This window comes from Simochromis diagramma, unplaced genomic scaffold, assembly GCF_900408965.1.
Source record: "Simochromis diagramma unplaced genomic scaffold, fSimDia1.1 OVJJ01000603.1, whole genome shotgun sequence".
NCBI lineage: Eukaryota > Metazoa > Chordata > Actinopteri > Cichliformes > Cichlidae > Simochromis > Simochromis diagramma.
Genome location: NW_024387414.1, coordinates 24810731 through 24832988, shown reverse-complemented (window position 1 = coordinate 24832988; position 22258 = coordinate 24810731).

Genomic DNA, 22258 nt, shown 5'->3' with positions numbered 1-22258 from the left:
AGTGGCGGAAACGGGCTTCCGCAGATTTCAACTGGAAAATTGGGAAATGCAAATGCATAAAGAGTCTGAAAGATAATTTCTATACTTTTTTATTGCTATGTTTTCTGTGAGTTCATCTAAGTAGCTGATATAGATTGAAGTTAATTTCTGAAAATAGTCTAATTATAATTACACTATAGACCATTATGCTGATCACAAGTTGTGTCATCCAAGAATTGTAATTTTAAGCATTTTTTTCTTTCCTTTTATTGATGGCTATATCATTAAGCTGAACAGGATTATGTTTTATGTGGGTAAGCACCGTAGTTACTTCACCATTACCTTAATTACACGTACAGTTGATTGGTCTCAGAGGGCGTAAAGATTAAAAGTGCCAGGGAATCTAAGTGTGGGTGGCAATGATATAGTGGGGGCATCTAATGCTAGAAAAACCCTGCATTTTCTAATTTATCTGCTTTCAAAAAGCAACCGCTTTAACAAAAAAGGCACTGACCGGCATGTCCCGAGGCTGGAGTGTACATTTCTACAGTTAAACCAGCTAGAACAGCTAGACTGGATCTCATTGTTATTTTCATGGCCATACCTGTTGAATAGAGGCCAAGTGTATTTGAGGGAAATTATACTTTACAGACTTGTTTTGGAAATCAAAGGTTACATTAAAAATGAATAAAAACAAACAAATGAACAATAAAAGAAAATACATATGTCTTCACAGTCCACTTTCACTGAACTCAGATTTCTTTTCCTGAATAAAATAATTGGGAGAAAAATGTAGATGGTGATACAAGAAACAACAACAAATATGATAATGGCATGTGGACCACACATTTGAGTACTTCTTGTGAGAAGAGACATCCCTCACCAAGGCATTTGAAAGTAGGAGGTCTAAATGTTCATGGGGTTTTCATGGATCCGTACTCCACCTCTATAGTGAGTTTAAGTTTGCCATTAATCTAAACACACTGGATATACTAAATAAACCACATTAAATTCAAGGACTTCTAACCCTAACCCTCTTCTATGTCACCTTGCCTGTTAGACTTTAATATGCCTTGTGTCAAAATTTAGGTCATGTAAATGCTTATGGTGAGAAATGTTCTCTGTTGTAAGCATTTCTGAGTCTCTACAAACATGCCTTCAACATGGAAATTATTACATTATGTCATGCATCTTAATTTAGTGCTAGAATAACTAAAATTGCATATGCATTGCCAGGGTTACCGTGCAGCTACTGTGGTGGAGCAAAAATGGTTTTCGTTTAAGCAATTTCTGCCTTTGAACTCACCAGTTACCTTATTAAATCATAAACTCTCATAAAGCTGCAGGGTACACTTGTTAAATTAGCTTAAGTTAGTGTGGACCACCAAATGCAGCCTACTAGACAGCATGCAGTGTTTGCTAACATTTAGGCAATAAGATATATGCAGAGCTACGTACCAATAAAGTACGAATGTAGTTTAGATGCCGAATAAAGACACTTTTTCTCTCTCACAGAAAACTCAACAAGTAAATACTGATTTTATCTCATTAAAAAATGTTTAACTAGAAACACGATGAAAAACATTTTACACTCAGTGTGTACAATGAACTGGAGGCTTCAAGTTATCATAAGAAAAGCAACTGCAAAACTCAGTTATTATAAAGTTTTATTGTTATTTGGTGCAGCTGAACCTTGAAAAACATTTAAACATGCTGAGGACTGTGACTTTTGTCCCATATCACTCTCACTGAAACCATTTTAGAAATGTATCTTTAACAGTGTGTGCGAAGAGCAAGCAAAGCTTCTTTCAATACTCCTATGGGCCCCTGGCTGCTAAAACAAGAATAAAATTGAATCACGGATAAATATTCTCCCTTAAGGAGATGAATTTGAAAACAGCCATTTACCACCAAACTATGCACAAAACATCATTGCAAATGCAAGAAAATAACTAACTGCAGAGAAGAAAACAAGCATATCAGCATTACAATAGGCCTACTTTGTAATGGATATTCTTGTGCTATTCTCTAAAGGTATGCTGATTAACTATTAACTGTCATCAGGAAAACATGAAAATACAATCACCTTACAGACAAAAGCACAGCCAGGTAAGAAGAGTCAGACTTTAATCTGGCATGCTCTCTGTGTCTGTTTGCTGAAGGTTGTGGTGTTCCAGGGCCAGCAGGAATTCACACAAGAAAATAACATATCGTATTTCCCCTCCCTTTCACACAGCTCTATCGTTTTGTTTATTATTCGAACAGTCTAATAAGAATTCTAGTTAATTTGCAAAACCTCTCATTCTGTCTGTTTTGCCTAATATTCAGCATGCAGATCTGGAGGTTTAATATGTAACACGTGTGTATACACCACGTTAATTGCCATGTCATTTATCAAAAAAGCAAAAGAATTCAAATTGCTAGTTCTTCACTGAAAGAACGCATTCAGTTGCTTTTGTAGCAAAAGGGACTGTGAAAAGACTCAGATAAAGAATCTCAGGTATATTTCTAATGGCTAAGATGTGATGCTATAATTACATTTAATCATAGCATGGGTTAGAATGGCTTTCAGTTTCACTCGTTTGCTAAATGGAATATGGAAAGTCAATCACCACTAAAATGTTAATGCAGCAGGTACACCAACACAATTATCCTCTAAGATAATGACTGCAGACTCTAACTCTGCATGAACAGCAGTGATGGATAAATGTAAAATAGGAAGTTTTACTGCAGATATTGTGTCTACCATGCCTTCAGCCAGTGTCTGTCTCGGTATTAGTTTTACTGCTTCCAACATACAATTAATTAATGAGTATTAAATGCAATCCCACTGGAACGCTCAGCCAGTATGGGAATGAACTCAATTTTCCTTTCCATATATGGGCTGGTAATAGGAGAAAGGGTCTTAGATTATCTCTAACCTAAGTAAAACTGCAGACACACTTGTGCATAGTCAAAGTCAATTAACTTTATGGGTCTTCAGTGTAGAGGTATAACTGTGGTGCAATTACAGTGGCCATCTCGGGGCATCAGGTACTACTGTTCTGTCTGATGTTGCTGGTGACACAGAAATATATGTGTATCTCCCAGAGATAGATATTTTTAAACAAATCATCCAAACAGTCCAACAGAAACTTAGCTTTGTTTGACTGAAATTACAGGCAGACAGGAAAATAGTAACACACTGGTTGGGGCTGGAGGGCAACAGCCAAGAACTGAGGGGACTAAATTGACAATAAACCTGCCTAAACACCTCAGGTGAGATGGCAGCTCTTATAAATATTATAGTATACACATAGGTCTGATTGGGGATTGAAAATGTGTGTGTGTGCGTAAGTCAGGTTAATGGAATTGAAAGGAGCTGCTAGGGGCACCTGGAAGTCGTATAGCAGGAGACAAGACGGAAAATCACAAAATAGTCAGGATCTTAGAAAGTTTTGGTTGTGTCTTGACCCCAGTTGTGATTTAGTTGTTTGAGGAAGTCTAAACCTAACCTCAGCTCATGCTGGAATGGTCACAGAATCCTAGATATATGACAGCATATTATCTTCATATTTTTCATGTCTATAGCCAGTGCTGTAAGGTGCCAGGTTATGGCATTAATGAGACAGGTATGTCATCCCCAACTCTGCATTACTCAGTTTGCAGGGTTACTGTTGTAAAGGAGCATATTCTAACCCAAATCACAATATTTTACTAACCTTAAAAGATATGGGTAGATTTTAGTTTCAAAATGTAACCAGTCAGTGAAAACAAGGTCACACAAAAACACAGGTCTTACCTTGACTCAGCACACAGGCAGTCTAACTCATGAATGCCCAGGCTTTGCGCTAATAGCGCCTATTATTGTTATTTGTAGCTATCTTAGGTTGTCATGTCTCAGTGCTAAATTATACCAGGGTTTTAAAAATTGTTATGATGCCATTCCTTGTGGTGCCATCCAGTTATGGATATAACTAATTTGTAAAATTAGTTATTTTCAAGAATTTTAATACTGACTAAAGTGTTGTCTAATTTAAGTATTCTAAGCAACAGAAACCCACAGGTACAACATTACAGCACATATAAAGATGGTCATAGACAAGTGATAGTAGCCTACACAATGTCATTTTTTTTATTGTGTGCATCTGTGCATATTTACTGTATCCACTGTTTTTTCACTTCCGTGCAAATATGTTGACATTAGTGTTTTTTTATGAGACTATATCTTCAGTCCAATAGCACTTGTGTTTTGTCTCGCATTTTATCTTTTCAGTCTTGTCTCTCCCGGCAGCAGTCTCATCATTTAATTGTTGTGCCTGCATGATTCGCCGTGTTGCCTAGCACTGTCACTTTTACAGATAGCCTTTCTTCCTGTGTCCCTTTATCTTTCTCTCTGTCTCTCTCTCTGACACACAAAAACATAAACACACACCCCACATATTTACATTGGTAATTATTCATATCTTGTCTATATCTGTATTTAGATTTTAGAGTCTGCACAACTTTGAGCCTGTTTGTTAAAAGCTCTTTTAACTTGATGAATAAAATCTAATCAATGCACAATATTGCAGGTACTTGAAGACTCAGTGGAAAACTCATTGTATTTCTATTTAGTATGAGTCTCTAAGTCTAACTTGAAAACATCTGCTTGTTTACTTTTTACTTCCTCATCATCTAAAAGTTAAGATTGGCATAATGAATATAAACAAATCAGTCAATACAAAGCCGAAAATGATGCGATTAACTTTTTGCGATTAACAATTTGGGTACATACTAAATCTAAAGAAAATCAAGCTATATTTTAAAGCCATATTTTTATGCAAATAATAATGAGAGCCTTGTTTGTCTCTTTTATCCATTTTTATTTAACTTAGTCATTATTTTTGAGATGACAAACATTAGGACACATTCATAAAAATACCCTCTATGTTTTTAAGATAAATTTTAAGAAACTTAGCCACAGATGTGGCTAACTGCACACAGATATTATCAGGTGTCCATTGCATGCTTTTGTGGCAATTTATAATATCAAAAATTTGATGTAATTTCCAGATATTTGTAAAAAAAAAGAAGCGGCTCAGCTTCAATTTTGCACTAAATTATGAGTTGATGACAGGATTGGATATAGTAACAAATTAAAATCATTATTATAGGATATGGCAAGTTTTTTAATCTGTTTATCTCTAGCAATAAATGTGAATAAATAATAAATATTGAATAAATAGAGATGTAGCTTAATTATTTAAAAAATACACAGAGACAAGGTTTGCTTTATTTGGTTAACTTAAGTCAGCTAATGTTACAGCTCTGAATAGCTCAACAGACATTGTTTCATAGCAGTGTTTCAAAAAATGCTATGTTGTTTAGCTTTTAATGTTGGCGTGGTAAATTAATTGAATCCCGTTGATGATTTTGGTACTTCGAGGTAAGTAAACTGACCGACCAACTTTCATGTCGAGAATCACAAAAGGCCCTTTTCTTGACTTTAGCATTTTGAGACTTTTATCTTGTAATGTTTTTTATTTTTTAAAATGTCCTACATATAACATATTGCATTTGCCACCTGTGAAGCAGATGTTACCTGTTTTTTTTCTTTTTTCTAGTTCCATTCAATCTGCAGTGGTACAACAACATATGGCAGCCTCGGGCTGAGGAAGGGAAAAAATAAACTTCACGCTGAATAAAATTTTAACGTATCAGTTACATATGTTTAATTTTTAAGAAAATAGAAACGTAGTGATAATGCAGTGACATGGCACACTGTTAAAAATTTTGATTACAATGAAAGACAAACATTCTTTTTAGATTTTCTTTTTATATTTTTAAATAATTAACGGTGAGAAACAAATAAATCTTATTCCACAATTTAATTAAGTTATAATTAAAGCTAATGAAATACAGAATGGCACCATTTGAGACCATATTCTGTAAAGCAACAAACATTTACATACAAATGCTGTATAGTACAGGGCAGCAATACAATAGATTGCAATTTAGATTACAATTTTATATGATTTTTTCAAATATGCTTGTGCATAATGATATAAGATTATATCAAGCACTAAACAAACATATTCATAGGCTCCCAAGGGCACTATGCAATCTGTTCCAGAGCTGTAATGATGAGGTAGGGAAGACAGAAAAACACAAGGTTGCAGTTTACAATTTGAAATACTGATGAATTACAGGTCAACAACCTCTCAGTTCTTGTATGGGTGGACACACAGAGGATAAGACAGGAGAATGGGCTGGGGGCAGTTATGCTGTACAGTGTAATCTGTGCTTACCAGTGCAGCTCTCTGTGGCAGGGAGCAAATAAATCTGCCAAGCAGCAGTAGATTCATAAAATCCCTCAGGTGGCTCTGTTCATTTATCTACATTTTCCAGGGCTTCCAGCTGCCAAAAGCAGGTGGCATACTTTGGCTTGGAAATTGACTGTTTTAAAGATGTAGAGCTCTTTAAATGGCTGGGAGAGCAGACAGGGAGATGCTGCTATGGCTTTAAAGGGAGGCAGTGGGGTATAGGTGACAAGGTCATATGGTGAAGGGTATCAAGGATGTGGGAGTTCCTTGCTGTAACATTAAAAGGACTTACATCAAAATTGTCTCATTTAAAAGATAAATTTAAATTTAAATTCCCTCATTTCTAATTTTCTCCCCTCCAATTCAATTTTGAGATGGGCGGCACACCCATTCAGTTAAAGGCATAGCCTTTGGGGGGTAGGGGGTGGGGATAGGTTGTGGCTGAGTAAGGGAGAGGCAGAATGAGCGTATGCCACAAGATAAGAAATTATAGATGGAAGCAATCAAGAGATCTATTTCCTCTTCTTCCTTTCTTGGCTTGCTGCAAATATGATGTGGCAAAGAAGGAAATTAAGAGTTACTGTGATGCACCTCATTGCAGCTAGCACTTGTTTGGGAGGTCTTATGCTTCTTGGGATTGGACTTAGGCCTCAAACAGCTGCTGGCCAACACACACTTATGGCTTGATTCACATTAATCCACTGCTAACAAGCATCTACAAGTTAGATATTTTAGATATCAACAAATTACTTTAAAAACAATTGAGAAAAATCACTTTTTTTTCTCCTTTTCTTTTTTTTCTTTTTTCTTTTCTTTTTTACACATAAACACACATTCTCGTGTGTGTTAAAAATAGTAGTAATCTGCAAAGCTCTTTTTTGGATGTTGGCTGCCTTTTCTTCTGTTCCCAATCAATATGATCCCACAATGCTTCGGTAATGTTGATTAATGGGTTCTGGGGAGGTCAATCCATGACTCATAGTGTTCATTTGTGTTTTTCCATCCAGGTATGTTTTTACTGTTGGCAGCATATCAGGGATCATTGTCTCCCTGAATAACGAAGCTATTATCAGTCACATTTCAGATGGTACTGCATGGTGAATCAAAATCTGATGGTACTTTTCTGTGTTCATAATTCTATGAATTTTACCAAGATTCCAACATGAGTTGATGAACTGTAGCCCCAAACCATGACACACCCTCAACTGTGTTTTAGTGGAGCTGCCTTTCATAGAAGAGTAGATGGATCAGCTGATGGGCCAGATGCATCTCAGTTTCAAGTCTTTACTGATTTTTTTTCCTTTTTCTCAAGGTCATGACTTTTTAAATCCTCTGTTCTTCACTTGTCCACTTTCCAGCACACCAGGACACGACTAAACAAGCAAAGGCATATCAAATGTTTAGCTTATTGTTCTTCAGAAAACAACTTGTTGTTGCAAATGTAATATTTTATACCTGTTAAACAGTGTCATCATTGATGTTTTACAAAGATTCAACTAATTTTGTGATTTTGTGACTGGGTGCTAGTGCCCAAGGATACATTTAAAATAGATTATTTTCTAAGTTTGGTGCCTTTTTTGTGCTTGAATTGTCACGGCGAGTGAGATGAGCCGTGTGGAAAGATTAAAGGAGGATCCAGTCGCAGGCACTCGTGAAGGTGAGGTGGTTTATTGAACACAAAATGCAAATGGAGAAACGGCAAACGGGACTGAAAACTATTTAAACTGAGAACAACTAAACTACTGAACACAAACCAGGACCTGAACATGAAGGAGGACGAGCAGAGGTAAATGACGACGGACAGCAGGGAGAACACACAGACGAAGCATGGTGGATACACAGACGGACCAGCGACTACAATGACAGAAAACACGACTTAAATACACTCAGAGAAACACAGGGAGATTACACACAGGTGGAGGACACAATTGGGAGTGATTAACGAGACGAGACAAGGGAGGTAGACTGAACACGCTCACATGAGACGCAGACCTTCACAATAAAACAGGAAACAAGAAATCACTACACAGAGACGCAGACTCGACACTGAGAGACAGACAGAAAATGACACATGGAACTTGAACTATACTAAACAGACACGACCGAAGAACAAATCCTTAAACATGAATAAACAGACAAATAATAATCAAAGGACAAGAGTAACAAAACGATCATTCAAAAATAAACCAAAACATTAGAACTCAAAATACTGGGTCGCACCGACCCAGTACCGTAAGTGGTATAAACAACAACAACAACAAGATCCAGTGAAAAGCTTCAGATACAGTAAAAGGACTGGACTGAAAATAAGTGAAAAAGCAGTCGATGTCCATATTTTTGAGAAAACCTTGAGAAGTATTGCTCAAGACCACATGAGAAAGAGAAAATGAACAAAGACTGCCTCCTTCGATTTAAAAAAAATGAGGGGTGGCTCAAGACATTAGCACAGTACGGTCCATTGCTGAGCAGTATTAAGACAAATCGCGTACTAGGAATTTTGCCATAAACTGACATTTTGGAAATGTTTAACTTTTAACCAGATGATGTCATTAGATAAAAAGTAAATAAATACATTATCAAATTAGGTTAATATAGTTTATTTCTTTAAAATTAATATAGTTAATTAAATTAAAAGATGCTGATATATACATATAATCCTGGATCAAAGTGTTGGGTCATCTGGCTGAGAGACTACGTATGTTACCTGATGACATTAAATAACATTACTTTTAGAGGAAAATAATAAAAGGGACTCAGAGCTTTTTAACTAGCCCTTTTACTTCTTTTCAGGGTGATGCTAATTCATGTATTTAGTAAATTTCACATAACATTTAATTAAGACTCGCCTCTAGAGTGAGGTCAAGTCTTGCAATGATAGAATGAAATCTGCAGTGCATGAACATTCCCATAGCCACGTTTGGTTCTCAGTGCTTTTGCATTTAATTGCAGCTCCATTTGAATTCAACTGAGGTTCTACTTTGCTCTCAGTTGCCTTGAAACAGAATGAAGTACGAGGCGTAATGAAAAGAGCACAAGCAAACATGGATATGAGTTTTCAAACAGCCTTGCTCTCTCTTTCTTTTTCCAAGAGAGCTTAAAGATTGACATGAATAACTTTAATAGTTTTCTCTCCCCGCTCTTAAGGAAATGATGGAATACATACAGCACACAAGGAGAAACACTGATCAAAGCCATTCATGCTTCCCACCATGCAGTATAGCATAAAATCATCAAGAAATTAGACAAATTCATGATCTTCTATTTCAAATATGAATGTGTTCTGAGGTCTATTTACTGAGGTGTGAAAATATGTCTTCTCGTGCTTTTTCTGTTAAGTGAAGTAGAGTATCACCATCTGCCTAAAATGTCCCTGGATATCTCTGGTTCTTGATAAACTCTCTCAACACTGAAGGCATTATGCAGGAAACCAGTGTGATTACACATCATTAGAGGTAGTGCAATGCTGCTGACTATATTTTTTAAGAGCAGGTCAGGGGTAAGTAACAAGGAGAAAAGTGCTGAATAGGCAGATTTATTCCTATGCATGTGGTCAAGTCTTGCAGCATTGCATCATGTCCACTTTGACTCTTTTGCATTTTTTCCCCAGAAAAATGCATTCATAGCAATATCTTCTTTTTTGGAGGGGATCTTTGCAAAAACGTTATAGCTACTAAGATATTGTTAGAAACTTTAAACATTCATTGTGTGATGGTTAAAGAATCAGTTTATATTAGTGCACAACATTCCTCACTTAAAAACTGGGTGAGTTTTGGACTCTGTCAGTGTTATTAATAAGGTTTAGATTTGAAAAGATGATTGGCTTATGGCAGACAACAGTGCCAGTACCATATAAGAGGCATACCGACAGCTGTAACAACTCACAGGAGATGAACACAATTTCAAAAGTCTAATGTAAAATGCCATGCGATACCTTAACAGAGTCTTGGTTGGCAGTGGTTCTCAAAATGTTTATGGCATATCCACCCTCAGAAGTTGAAAAAAATAATGTTAATAATTACTAGTAATAAAAGAAACCTAAAATTCTAAGATGAATTTTAATATAATAAATAACTTCACAATAGCATTTAAGACTGATGCCCACTTAGCAGGATCTGCTGTCATCTTCCACATTGTCTAAAGAAGGAATCCAGCTGACGTTTTAGAAATGGCTAAGCTCTATTTGTCTCCAGACAGTGGACCTCTGAGGTTATTGTCTTTTTCTGCAGGATCATGTCATAAGGGCAGTAACCTTTAAACAACAAATCTTACGGTTGGATGGGGTTGGGGTTTGGAGAGTTGCAGAGGAGGCAATTTTCTGCAGTTGATTGCTGGGACTGGGCATGGCATCATATGTAGCTTGGATTAGGAAACTCATTCAGGCTTGGAGCACATGTCAATCCAGTTCATCTTGATGATTCCCTCCCATGTTGTCCAGTACCCTTCTGACTAGTAGCACTACTCCTGCTGTCAACCTGTTGGCTCTTATCTACCTTTTCCAGACCTTCAGAAATGTGATGAAACACTGTGGTTGACATATGCTTGTGTGGGGCTCTGCTGTACTGTATACAGCCAGGACATACGCTAACAAGGGGATTCTCCCTCTATACACTCTCACAGTAAGACAAAGTCTTTTCAAGACGTTTGCCGGATTGATCGGTTGGAATGATCCTGGCCCAGCAAGAAGTTTTTTTCAGTTTTCTTAAAAATCAACTTTGTGCCAGTTACTATTTGGAGAATGATGGTTACACCATATATGTAGCTACCTAATGTTAGCTATGTTTTGAATTTGACTCCTTACAGTACAACCTGCAACTATAAATGAAGTTGTGGAGGTGGCACATCCTATTACTATAATCTTTGTTGGGGGTGATACCACCTGATTAATACTTCCATGAAGAACATTATGGTGGAAACTGGGATGTAGTGTTGTAGAGGATATTAAGCAATTTGGGACAAACGCAGGCATTCTCTAAGCCCAGACAGCAAGTCTGAGCCAGTACATTTAGTCCGTGTGGATGTGCTCTCAGATGATGATGGAGTGTTTTATAAAATCTGGCACTCCAGCAGATGTGTCATATGTTCTATCTTCAGAGTCTCTCAAAAGGCTAGTTCTGCATCAAGCTTGTTGATTTAGAATAAATGGAAGAATGACCTTGATCATTCCAAGTGCTGTCAACAGACTCCACTAGAAAGTTTTTACAGAGTCCAGTATAATAACTTGTACTGTATAGAATACCATTTGGCCCTGAAGTCAAACAAAATCTAGCTTTGTATACCATGCCCCTGATTTCATTCAGTGTTGTTAACAAGGTATCAAACTGTGTCACTAGCAGTAAGGCATCAAAGCCTAGTGCTCTTGGAGGCACATCCCTTTTCAGCTCTCCTCGATGACTTTTTATGCATTCCTCCGGTCTGACTTATTATTTGAAATACCATAGTAAAATGCATCAACTGATCAAGTTTCATGAAATCTATGTTGGCTGCTAAATAAAAAAACTGCCTACATGAACACAAAGTGATTTTCTCAGTTTTAATAATTGCTTGTGGCATTTCAACTTGCAGCTGACCATTTAGCCTACTTTGTAGAAAATGTTGTTACGTGTCACTATTAAACCCCAAAATTACTACAAGACATTTTTGGGGGGAGGGCCATACTGGTTCATATTGCCCAGCCATCACCATTACCATTTTCACACTAGTTCCAGAGATATGTCTTTTCTTCATATTACCACCGTTTCTGAAATTAATAAATCATTCAAATATACACAACTGACTTAGCTTTTGTGCATGTGTGTATTTATGAATTTAATTTTGTAATTTTGAGGAGGCAATTTTTTTTAAATTCACATTTTCATACCTCCTGGTGCTGTCCACGGCTCTGATCAAGAGATTCTTCCAGACTTGCGGGAGGGAAAGTGGGGATGAATGCTCTGAGTATGAATGTCCCACCAAGACTCTTAGTCATGAGTTATAACAACAACAAATTATGTAAAAGTTAAGCCAAGTCTATATTAATGAACCTGTGGCTTGATAGCTGAATAGAGGAATTAATTCACTAAAAGCTATTTTTTTAAAATCTCTGTCTCCAGGTCCTTTGTGCATAAATAAATTAAAAAATGATAAGTTAAACTAGTTTGAATAATCTTATTTTAGTTAGATTCACTGAAAATAACCTCTCACGTTTACAAAATGTTTTATGTTTTCCAGCTTTAATGTTTATTACATCAAATACTTTATAATCTCTACAGTATGGATAACTAGTAGTTAGCATTATTGTCAAAATTGCTAGTTAGAGAAGCATAATTTTTAAAGCTCTGTGTCTAATTCTTCTGATTTTTGTAGTACCAGCAATATAGAGAAACAGCTGCAAACAGTGTGCTAGAATTTCAGTGGAAAACCGATTAAGCTAAATGACTGCCTGGATGTCCAATTATTTTATAGCTCTACAATCTTAGGGAGGAAATTGCAATATCATGCGTAGCTGGTACAATATCTTGAACTGAGTTATTTATGAAAATGTGCTCTGACCTGAAGATTATTGCATGGCTTTCTGTGGGAAAATAAAACCGACAGGCATGGAAGTTATCGGTTGAACACTCAATCTGCATTTTGAAACATGTCTCCCCGGATATAAGTGCATGTAATTACAGAGTATATATTCCATGCTTTCTAAACTGGTTTGTCTAAACTGATATTTTATTTATACAGTGTTTGACAGTATTTTAGAAAAGCATAGAAACAAACAAAGACATGCACGAAATGTTTAAAGGTAGAAATATGTGTTACAATTGTGTTAATATAAATACACTCTATGCACATTGTTTGTTTTATACTAACGATTTAACTATGGTTCCTAATTTTCCAATTAATTTTCCCCTGCCCGCACAAATGTTCCAATCTGTCACCATCAATCATGATCAGTTTTATAGTGTCTCCTATTGACCCCGTCATCTGGTCTACCTGCTGCTGCCCTTTCATATTCTTTTCATCTCATTAATTTAACAAATTTCAATTGTGTATGTTTTTGACAGGTTTCATTTTCTGTCTGAAATTTTTAAATGGTTTTTTATCAGTGTGGGATTATTAACCGCCAACTCATGCATATGCGTAAGCCCGAATAAACAATGCAAGGTTAATAACACTCAGTCAGACATTCCGTCACTCCTTCACTCACAGTTGAGCTTGCAGACATTCACACTTATTAATAAAGACAAGGGTACTTAAAGAAGAATTAAGAGACAAATAGAATAAAAAGAAAAGCTACACGCATTTCTGTTCTATGGCATAGCTGGCAAGGCAAACAAGTCAGGGACTAGAGGTTTTGAACTATGCAAAGGCAGATTAATCACCTCGATAGTAGCAATACAATATGCCAGCAATCAATCAAGCTGTGGAATTACCCACTGTGACAGCAATCTATTCTCCTGTTTAGCCTCTTTTGTACATATTAATTCTTGCGGTCAAGCCACCTCCACTCCAATCTGCTCCACTGTGGGAATCCATTTGAGCATTAAAATGTCCTCTGGCTGATATAATTTCAAGGAAAAACATTTTGAATATCTATTTATAACTTAACTTTAAGCAGACTGACAGGCTGTCAATGTTATACATAATTAACAACAATAAAGAATGTATATTTCCCCAAGGTTGCTGCTTTCTAACCAAGCCACATGTTTGTCTTGAATGTAAAACAGATAATTGTAACAGTTTTGCTGTTAAATTATGATTATTTATTTTATTTTTCTGGGATTTTTCTAATCTGGATACAACTGTGAATTCAACAACCACTATATTGTGGAAATGTTGAATTTTGACTTTGATGATTTTATGCAAAAATGGCTTAGCAAAATCAATTTTTGTTTAACAGTAATGTTATGTGACATCAATAGAACATAAATCTTATCACTTAAAGTGAAGAAGTTAATTGATATTGCAAAGGAGATCTTATATCTAACAACATGTCAGACAATCTCCTTTGCACGTGAGAGGGATGCAGCTGGGCATGCAATGCTGTAATACTTGCCCACTCTGGAACTGAAACTAAAACGGTCCTAAGGAAAGCTATAAAAACTACAAATTTTTATCTGCAGTCACTATAAAAAGAAATTTCAGTCAGTTCTGAGGCTTTACTATTCAAAATGTAACATGAAAAATACATATTTATTACCAGGATTTAAAATGAGATAAATGCAACATGTGACATATTACACTACGTCATTATTTATTATTATTTAACAAAAACTAAATCAAAATGCAGTGTATGAAAAACAAAGCATGCCCCATGATACACTAGCTTGTAGAAACACTTTTAATAGTAATAAAATAAAATGAAGTAATTAAAGTAACAGTTAAAAACATTTTCCGTATAAATTTAACAGTCACTCAGATCACTGTGGGGGGAATTTTGGCTCACTCTTCTTTTTAATGTTGCTTCAGTACCTTTTTGCTTACAGTGATTTTTTATTCAAAGCGCTTTCAAGGTTTTGCCACAGCTTTTCAGTCAGGTTTAGGTTTGGACTTCGACTGGTCCATTGGAACACCTTGATTCTATTCTTTTCCAGAGATTTTGTGTTACATTTGCTGCTGTGCTTGGGATCATTGTCCTGTGGCATGATCAAAGTATGTGCAAGCTGTCAGACACGTGACCTCATATTTGACTCTAGACTACTTTGGTATGCGGAGGAGTTCATGGTTAACTCAATGGCTGCAGGGTGTGCAGTTCCTAATCATCACCCCACCAACACCATGTGTGACAGCTGGCATGGGGTGGTCGTGTTTATGTTTGTTTTTTGCCAAACATGGTGGGTTGCATTATTGCCAACAATCACGACTTTGGTCTTGTCTTTCTACAGGACATTGTTCCAGGAGTCTTGCAGTTTGTTCAGCTGTAACTTTACAAGTCTGAGACATGCTGACATGTTCTTTCAAGAGAAAAGAGGCTATTTCCTCTTGAACCTTTCCAAACAAGTCATACTTTTCTTTTTCTAATTGTACTTTCACAAAGTTTAACAATTAACATGCTAACTGAGGCCTATAGAGTCTGAGATGTAGCGTTGAGTTTTTTTTTTCTTGCAATTTCTCTGAGCACTGCATGGTCTCAGCTTGGGGTGAATTTTCTGGGACTTCTACTCCTAAGAAGCATGGCAATTGTCCAGAATGTTTTCCATTTGTGAATAATCTTTCTCTCTCGAATGATGGACCTCAAATTGTTTGGGAATGGCCTCATAATCCTTCCCAGATTGGTGGGCAGCAACAATTGCTTCTTTAACACTATTGCTGATCTCTTTCCTCCCTCACATTGTCATATTACGCTCCTGAAACCTGAGGTTGTCACTTTTCCGGATGATTAATTAATTGAGTGCATTTGTTTAACGCCAAATGACTGCTACCTACTCTATGGAAACAGTATATACTTAGTTTTCCACACATGTTTCTGCATTTAGACTTAATCGTTGCTAAATAAATAGTGACACGGTATAATATGTTTTGTAGTTTATCAAATTTACCTAATTTCAAGGACAAGATTATTTTTTATTATATTCTGATAACTGAAACCTTAAACCAGGCATACTTTGTACATGGCAGAAGCACTTTCATGGGTTGCAGTTCCCTTCTCTCTACCCTTTTCTTGCTTTTGTATGACTGATTTTGGTGTTCTTTGTTCACATATTGTGACACAGATTCAGCTCATATTTCAGGTCCTGTCTCAGGACTCAAATTTTTCTTCATGAGATAAATATTAGACTTACTTTCCAAATGTACAAAGCAATAGTTTGGTTGCAGAATCTTCTGTGTCACCATTATTGGCAAAAAAATATAAGCATTGTGTTTGGTAATGAACGTTTGCTATATACCAGCACTTTAAAACAAACTGACCAGCTATAGCGAGAGTATATGGTGTTTATAGCCTCTGTGCGTAGTCACATTTTTGAGGAGATGCCATCAGTGGGAGCAGAGAGACACTCTGATGCATAAGTATGAATCTGACTTCACAGAAGGACATTGTCATGGGGATATTTTTTTTCTTTCTACGCACACGGATCTTTCGAAGAGCTGACTTGGAAAATGATGGAATTAAAAAGCACCTTGTTCGTTTAGTACTTGTTTGACACAATCGCAGATTTAGTATTAAGAATATACGCTAAAGCAACACGGTTTAAAGTGTTGTAGTTTAAATAATGTATGATACTTTTCTCCTCCATATCTCAGGCAGAGAATATCAAACAGAGAATTTCTGATGGACGCAAATAGCACATTTCTCTTATTCATAAGTAAACAAGTGGAATCCATTGATTTTCAAAGGAAGCTGCTTGATTATGTCTTCATTTTTTAAGCATGGTTGATTTTTAAATGAGGTGAGGGAATTTGAAATACAACGGGGAGTCATAGGCTTGTCAAGGTTGCTTGCATGTACACATATATTTGCAGGCTGTGCTTAACGTGGCAAATGGCTTTTGATGCACATTTTGATTTACATAACTTTGGAGGAGGGATGCGGTAAAGGATTCCCTCAGCACCAAAGGACATGGAAGATATTGCGGTGTATTAATGACTGTCTCTTTTCCCCAGCGAAGAATCAAACAGAAATTTCAAGCAGGACACACAGAGAGTGAGGCTGGGCAGGGAGATCTGATAGATTTCAGCATCACACACAGTCTGCCATAGTCTATTACTGAATATGGATATGTCATAGCATGACCTTCTTTTTCAGTTATGCTCTCCTCTCCTTACCCACATTCCAATATATGTGCACAGACATAAATATATCACCACTTGTTGGATTTGAGAAACATCTTCTGAGAAAGCCATGACATACATCTGGTCTTTTAGGGTTGGTCTTGAATCATTTCTGTCATCATACCATCATATATGCAGACACTCAGCTCAGAACCATCTGTAGATCAATAAGGAATGTTTGCATATTCACTCTCCCGGGCATAAGCAGCACAAAGCCCAATAATTTACCCAGACCACATTAGCAGTGAAAAAAGGGCTATGTGTTTTCTTGCTTAGCCATCTGAAACACTGAGGGAATTTATTTTTATTGCCCCTATTAATATCAAACATAACTAATAAGGTGTGATTGTCCTGTGTGCTTATTGTAATAATGATGCAGACACACTGTAATAAAGAGCCTGCTCTCAAAGCAAGGAAAGGCTTGGCTTGCTTTTCAGCTACAGTGTCATTCTTGAATCTGTTTAATACCTGTGAGAATTTGTTACTTCCATAAAGCAGTAAATCAACTGTAACAGAGAAGAAAATCTAACAACAAATCAGCTCCCACTGGGAACAAAGTACAACACAGACTTTATAGGGCTCTGTGATAATATGGAACTTATCTTTGTACCTAACCTAAACATGACAAACTACTCCATTATCTGCCATAAGGATCATGCAGTGCAACTGCATGCATGTGCAGCCTGCAGTTAATGTGTGATCACATTATCTCATGCAAGTACATAATAAACATATTTAAGATGTTCTTCTTCCCTTTTAGTTTCACTGTCTATATCTCTGTCTGTATTCCTTCTTATATTTTGAATGGTCCACCATGTGTTATCTGACCTGACTTTGCCACCGAGAGCTGGATTTTACATGGAACCTGCTTAGATTTAGATTAAGATTTCTATAATAATTATTGGTTAGTAAATAAGACCTGACGGAACATGTATTCAGACCTTTCAGCTAATTATCAAGAAGATTAGAGAAAAAAAATATTGTTTGGTGGAAATGCTAACACCCCTAAAGCAAGATACAGTGGGGCAAAAAAGTATTTAGTCAGCCACCGATTGTGCAAGTTCCCCCACTTAAAATGATGACAGAGGTCAGTAATTTACACCAGAGGTACACTTCAACTGTGAGAGACAGAATGTGAAAAAAAAATCCATGAATCCACATGGTAGGATTTGTAAAGAATTTATTCGTAAATCAGGGTGGAAAATAAGTATTTGGTCAATAACAAAAATACAACTCAATACTTTGTAACATAACCTTTGTTGGCAATAACAGAGGTCAAATGTTTACTATAGGTCTTTACCAGGTTTGCACACACAGTAGCTGGTATTTTGGCCCATTCCTCCATGCAGATCTTCTCGAGAGCAGTGATGTTTTGGGGCTGTCGCCGAGCAACACGGACTTTCAACTCCTGCCACAGATTTTCTATGGGGTTGAGGTCTGGAGACTGGCTAGGCCACTCCAGGACTTTCAAATGCTTCTTACGGAGCCACTCCTTTGTTGCCCGGGCGGTGTGTTTTGGATCATTGTCATGTTGGAAGACCCAGCCTCGTTTCATCTTCAAAGTTCTCACTGATGGAAGGAGGTTTTGGCTCAAAATCTCACGATACATGGCCCCATTCATTCTGTCCTTAACACGGATCAGTCGTCCTGTCCCCTTGGCAGAAAAACAGCCCCATAGCATGATGTTTCCACCCCCATGCTTCACAGTAGGTATGGTGTTCTTGGGATGCAACTCAGTATTCTTCTTCCTCCAAACACGACGAGTTGAGTTTATACCAAAAAGTTCTACTTTGGTTTCATCTGACCACATGACATTCTCCCAATCCTCTGCTGTATCATCCATGTGCTCTCTGGCAAACTTCAGACGGGCCTGGACATGCACTGGCTTCAGCAGCGGAACACGTCTGGCACTGCGGGATTTGATTCCCTGCCGTTGTAGTGTGTTACTGATGGTGACCTTTGTTACTTTGGTCCCAGCTCTCTGCAGGTCATTCACCAGGTCCCCCCGTGTGGTTCTGGGATCTTTGCTCACCGTTCTCATGATCATTTTGACCCAACGGGATGAGATCTTGCGTGGAGCCCCAGATCGAGGGAGATTATCAGTGGTCTTGTATGTCTTCCATTTTCTGATGATTGCTCCCACAGTTGATTTTTTCACACCAAGCTGCTTGCCTATTGTAGATTCACTCTCCCCAGTCTGGTGCAGGTCTACAATACTTTTCCTGGTGTCCTTCGAAAGCTCTTTGGTCTTGGCCATGGCGACGTTTGGAGTCTGACTGTTTGAGGCTGTGGACAGGTGTCTTTTATACAGATGATGAGTTCAAACAGGTGCCATTCATACAGGTAACGAGTGGGGGACAGAAAAGCTTCTTACAGAAGACGTTACAGGTCTGTGAGAGCCAGAGATTTTCCTTGTTTGAGGTGACCAAATACTTATTTTCCACCCTAATTTACGAATAAATTCTTTACAAATCCTACCATGTGAATTCATGGATTTTTTTTTCACATTCTGTCTCTCACAGTTGAAGTGTACCTCTGGTGTAAATTACTGACCTCTGTCATCATTTTAAGTGGGGGAACTTGCACAATCGGTGGCTGACTAAATACTTTTTTGCCCCACTGTATATATATTTTTTAAAGAATTAGAAAACCAACATAGTTGGAGCACAATAGTTTGATAATGTAACATGGTTTTATTCATCCATCCATGCGCTTATCCTTTTTCAGGGTTGTGGGGGCCGCTGGAGCCTATCCCAGCTGTCATAGGGCAAGAGGTACACCATGGACAGGTCGCCAGTCTGTCGCAGGGCTAACACACAGAGACAGACAACCATTCCCGTATTCATATCTATGGGCAATTTAGATTGATCAATTAACCTATCCCCAATAACTGCATGTCTTTGGATTGTGGGAGGCAGTCGGAGTACCCGGAGAGACCCCACGCAAACACGGGGGGGGAAATGCAAACTCCACACAGACAGATCCCGCCCTGATGGTGGAATTGAACTCAAGACTTTGCTGTGCGGCAACAGTGCTAACCACCGTGCCACTATGCTGCCCATGGTTTTGTTATAAACTTTTATTTTTGGAAGCATAATATGGCTAAAACAATTTCTAATGCCTCCAAATTTCACTTAAGTGCAGTGTTTGTGTTGACATAAATTCACTTTCTTTTGACATAATCCTTAATTCATTTCAATTCAGTTCATGATCATTCATATAGTGCTAATTCACAACAATAAAATAAAAATCAAGCAACCCACTGTGAGCAAGCACTTTGAGACAATGGGAAGAAAAAACTCCCTTTTAACAGGAAGAAGCCTTTGGCAGAACCAGACTTAGGGAGGAGCAGGCATCTCCTGGGAGGGAGAGCCTTCAGTTTTCAGACCCCTCTTCTGTGGAACCAGCTTCCAGTTTGGATTCGGGAGACAGACACTATCTCCACTTTTAAGATTAGGCTTAAAACTTTCCTTTTTGGTAAAGCATATCGTTAGGGCTGGACCAGGTGACCCTGAATCCTCCCTTAGTTATGCTGCAATAGACGTAGGCTGCCGGGGGAGTCCCATGATGCATTGAGTTTTTCCTTTCCAGTCACCTTTCTCACTCACTCTCTGCATTGAATCATACCTGTTATTAATCTCTGTCTCTCTTCCACAGCATGTCTTTATCCTGTTTTCCTTCTCTCACCCCAACCGGTTGCAGCAGATGGCCCCGCCCCTCCCTGAGCCTGGTTCTGCCGGAGGTTTCTTCCTGTTAAAAGGGAGTTTTTCCTTCCCACTGTCGCCAAAGTGCCTGCTCATAAGCGCTATATAAATGCAATCCATTCTTATTATTATTATATGATTGTTGGGTTTTTCTCTGTATCTATTATTGTACGATCTACTGTACAATATAAAGCGCCTTGAGGCGACTGTTGTTGTGATTTGGCGCTAAATAAATAAAATTGAATTGAATCTGCTATAACTGGTTGGGAATTAGGAAAGAGAAGACCAAATTGAATAACATGCTCCAGTAGTATATTAACACCTGAGGAATTAAAAAAGGTGAGTGGAGAAGTAGTGCTCAGTGCGTCACATGAAGTCCTGGAGCAGTCTATAGCAGCATAATTAAGAGATGGCTAAGGGATACCTGGTCCATGTAACTACAAACTTTATCAAAATGGAAAGTTTTGAGACTAATCTTAAAATGAAAGAATGTCAGGAGAGGGCCTGAAAGCTGAATCCTTTGCCTCCAATTCTACTTTTAGAAACTCAAGAAGTCGCAAGTAAGTCTGTAGTCTGGGAGCAAAGTGTTCTATTAGGATAATACTATATCTTTAAGGCAGAATGGGACATGAAGCCAATAACAAAAAAGTCAATATGGTAGAAATGTGTCTTTCTCATCCCTGTTAGTACTCTTGAAACAGCATTTTGGATTAATTGGAGGCTTTTTAAGGAATTTTAGAAGAACCTGATAATAATACATTCTAATAGTCCAGCCTAGAAGTATTTAAAACTATTTTTGGGGCATACACATTTGTTTAATGTGCATATTGAAGGACATATCTTGATCAAAAAATGACTCCTAGGTTCATCAGAGTGTTTTTGGAGGCCAAGGAAATGCCATCCAAAGAAGTATCAGGTTACCAGACACCTGACACCAGCTTCTTAGAGACAAAGATAATAATTATTGTATAAGTATTGTCTGAATTTAGGAGAAGACAATTACAGGACAACCAAGCCTTGAGGCCTTTAAGGCATGGCTGTAATTTAACTGATGCAATGTCATCTGCATCTCTTCTTGGACAAATAAAGTTGAGTATTATCTGCAATCAAAATTTATGCAATGTTTTCAATAATATTATCCAAAGGAATGTGATTCATCAGACCAGGCCAACTTCTTCCACTGCTCTGTGGTCCAGATCGGGATGCTCATGGAGCACCTCACACCTCACAAGCTCTGAGCCAAATGTCTTGCCATAACAATTTGGTCCTCATCAAACTCACGTAAATTCTGCTTACCCATTTTTCCTGCTTCTAATAAAGAAACTTTGAGGACAAAATGCTCACTTGCGTGCTAATATATCATCACAACGGAGAATCATTGTTATTCACTTGACCTGTCAGGGATCATATAGTTATGTTTGATTGGTGTATTGTTGTAGATGGCTTACAGCTCTCTGCTACAAAAGTCCTTCCTTCAAAAAAATAAAAACAAACAAACAAGCAAACAAGAAAGAAACAAAATACGATGTCAGCATTGTGGTGGCACATGACAAG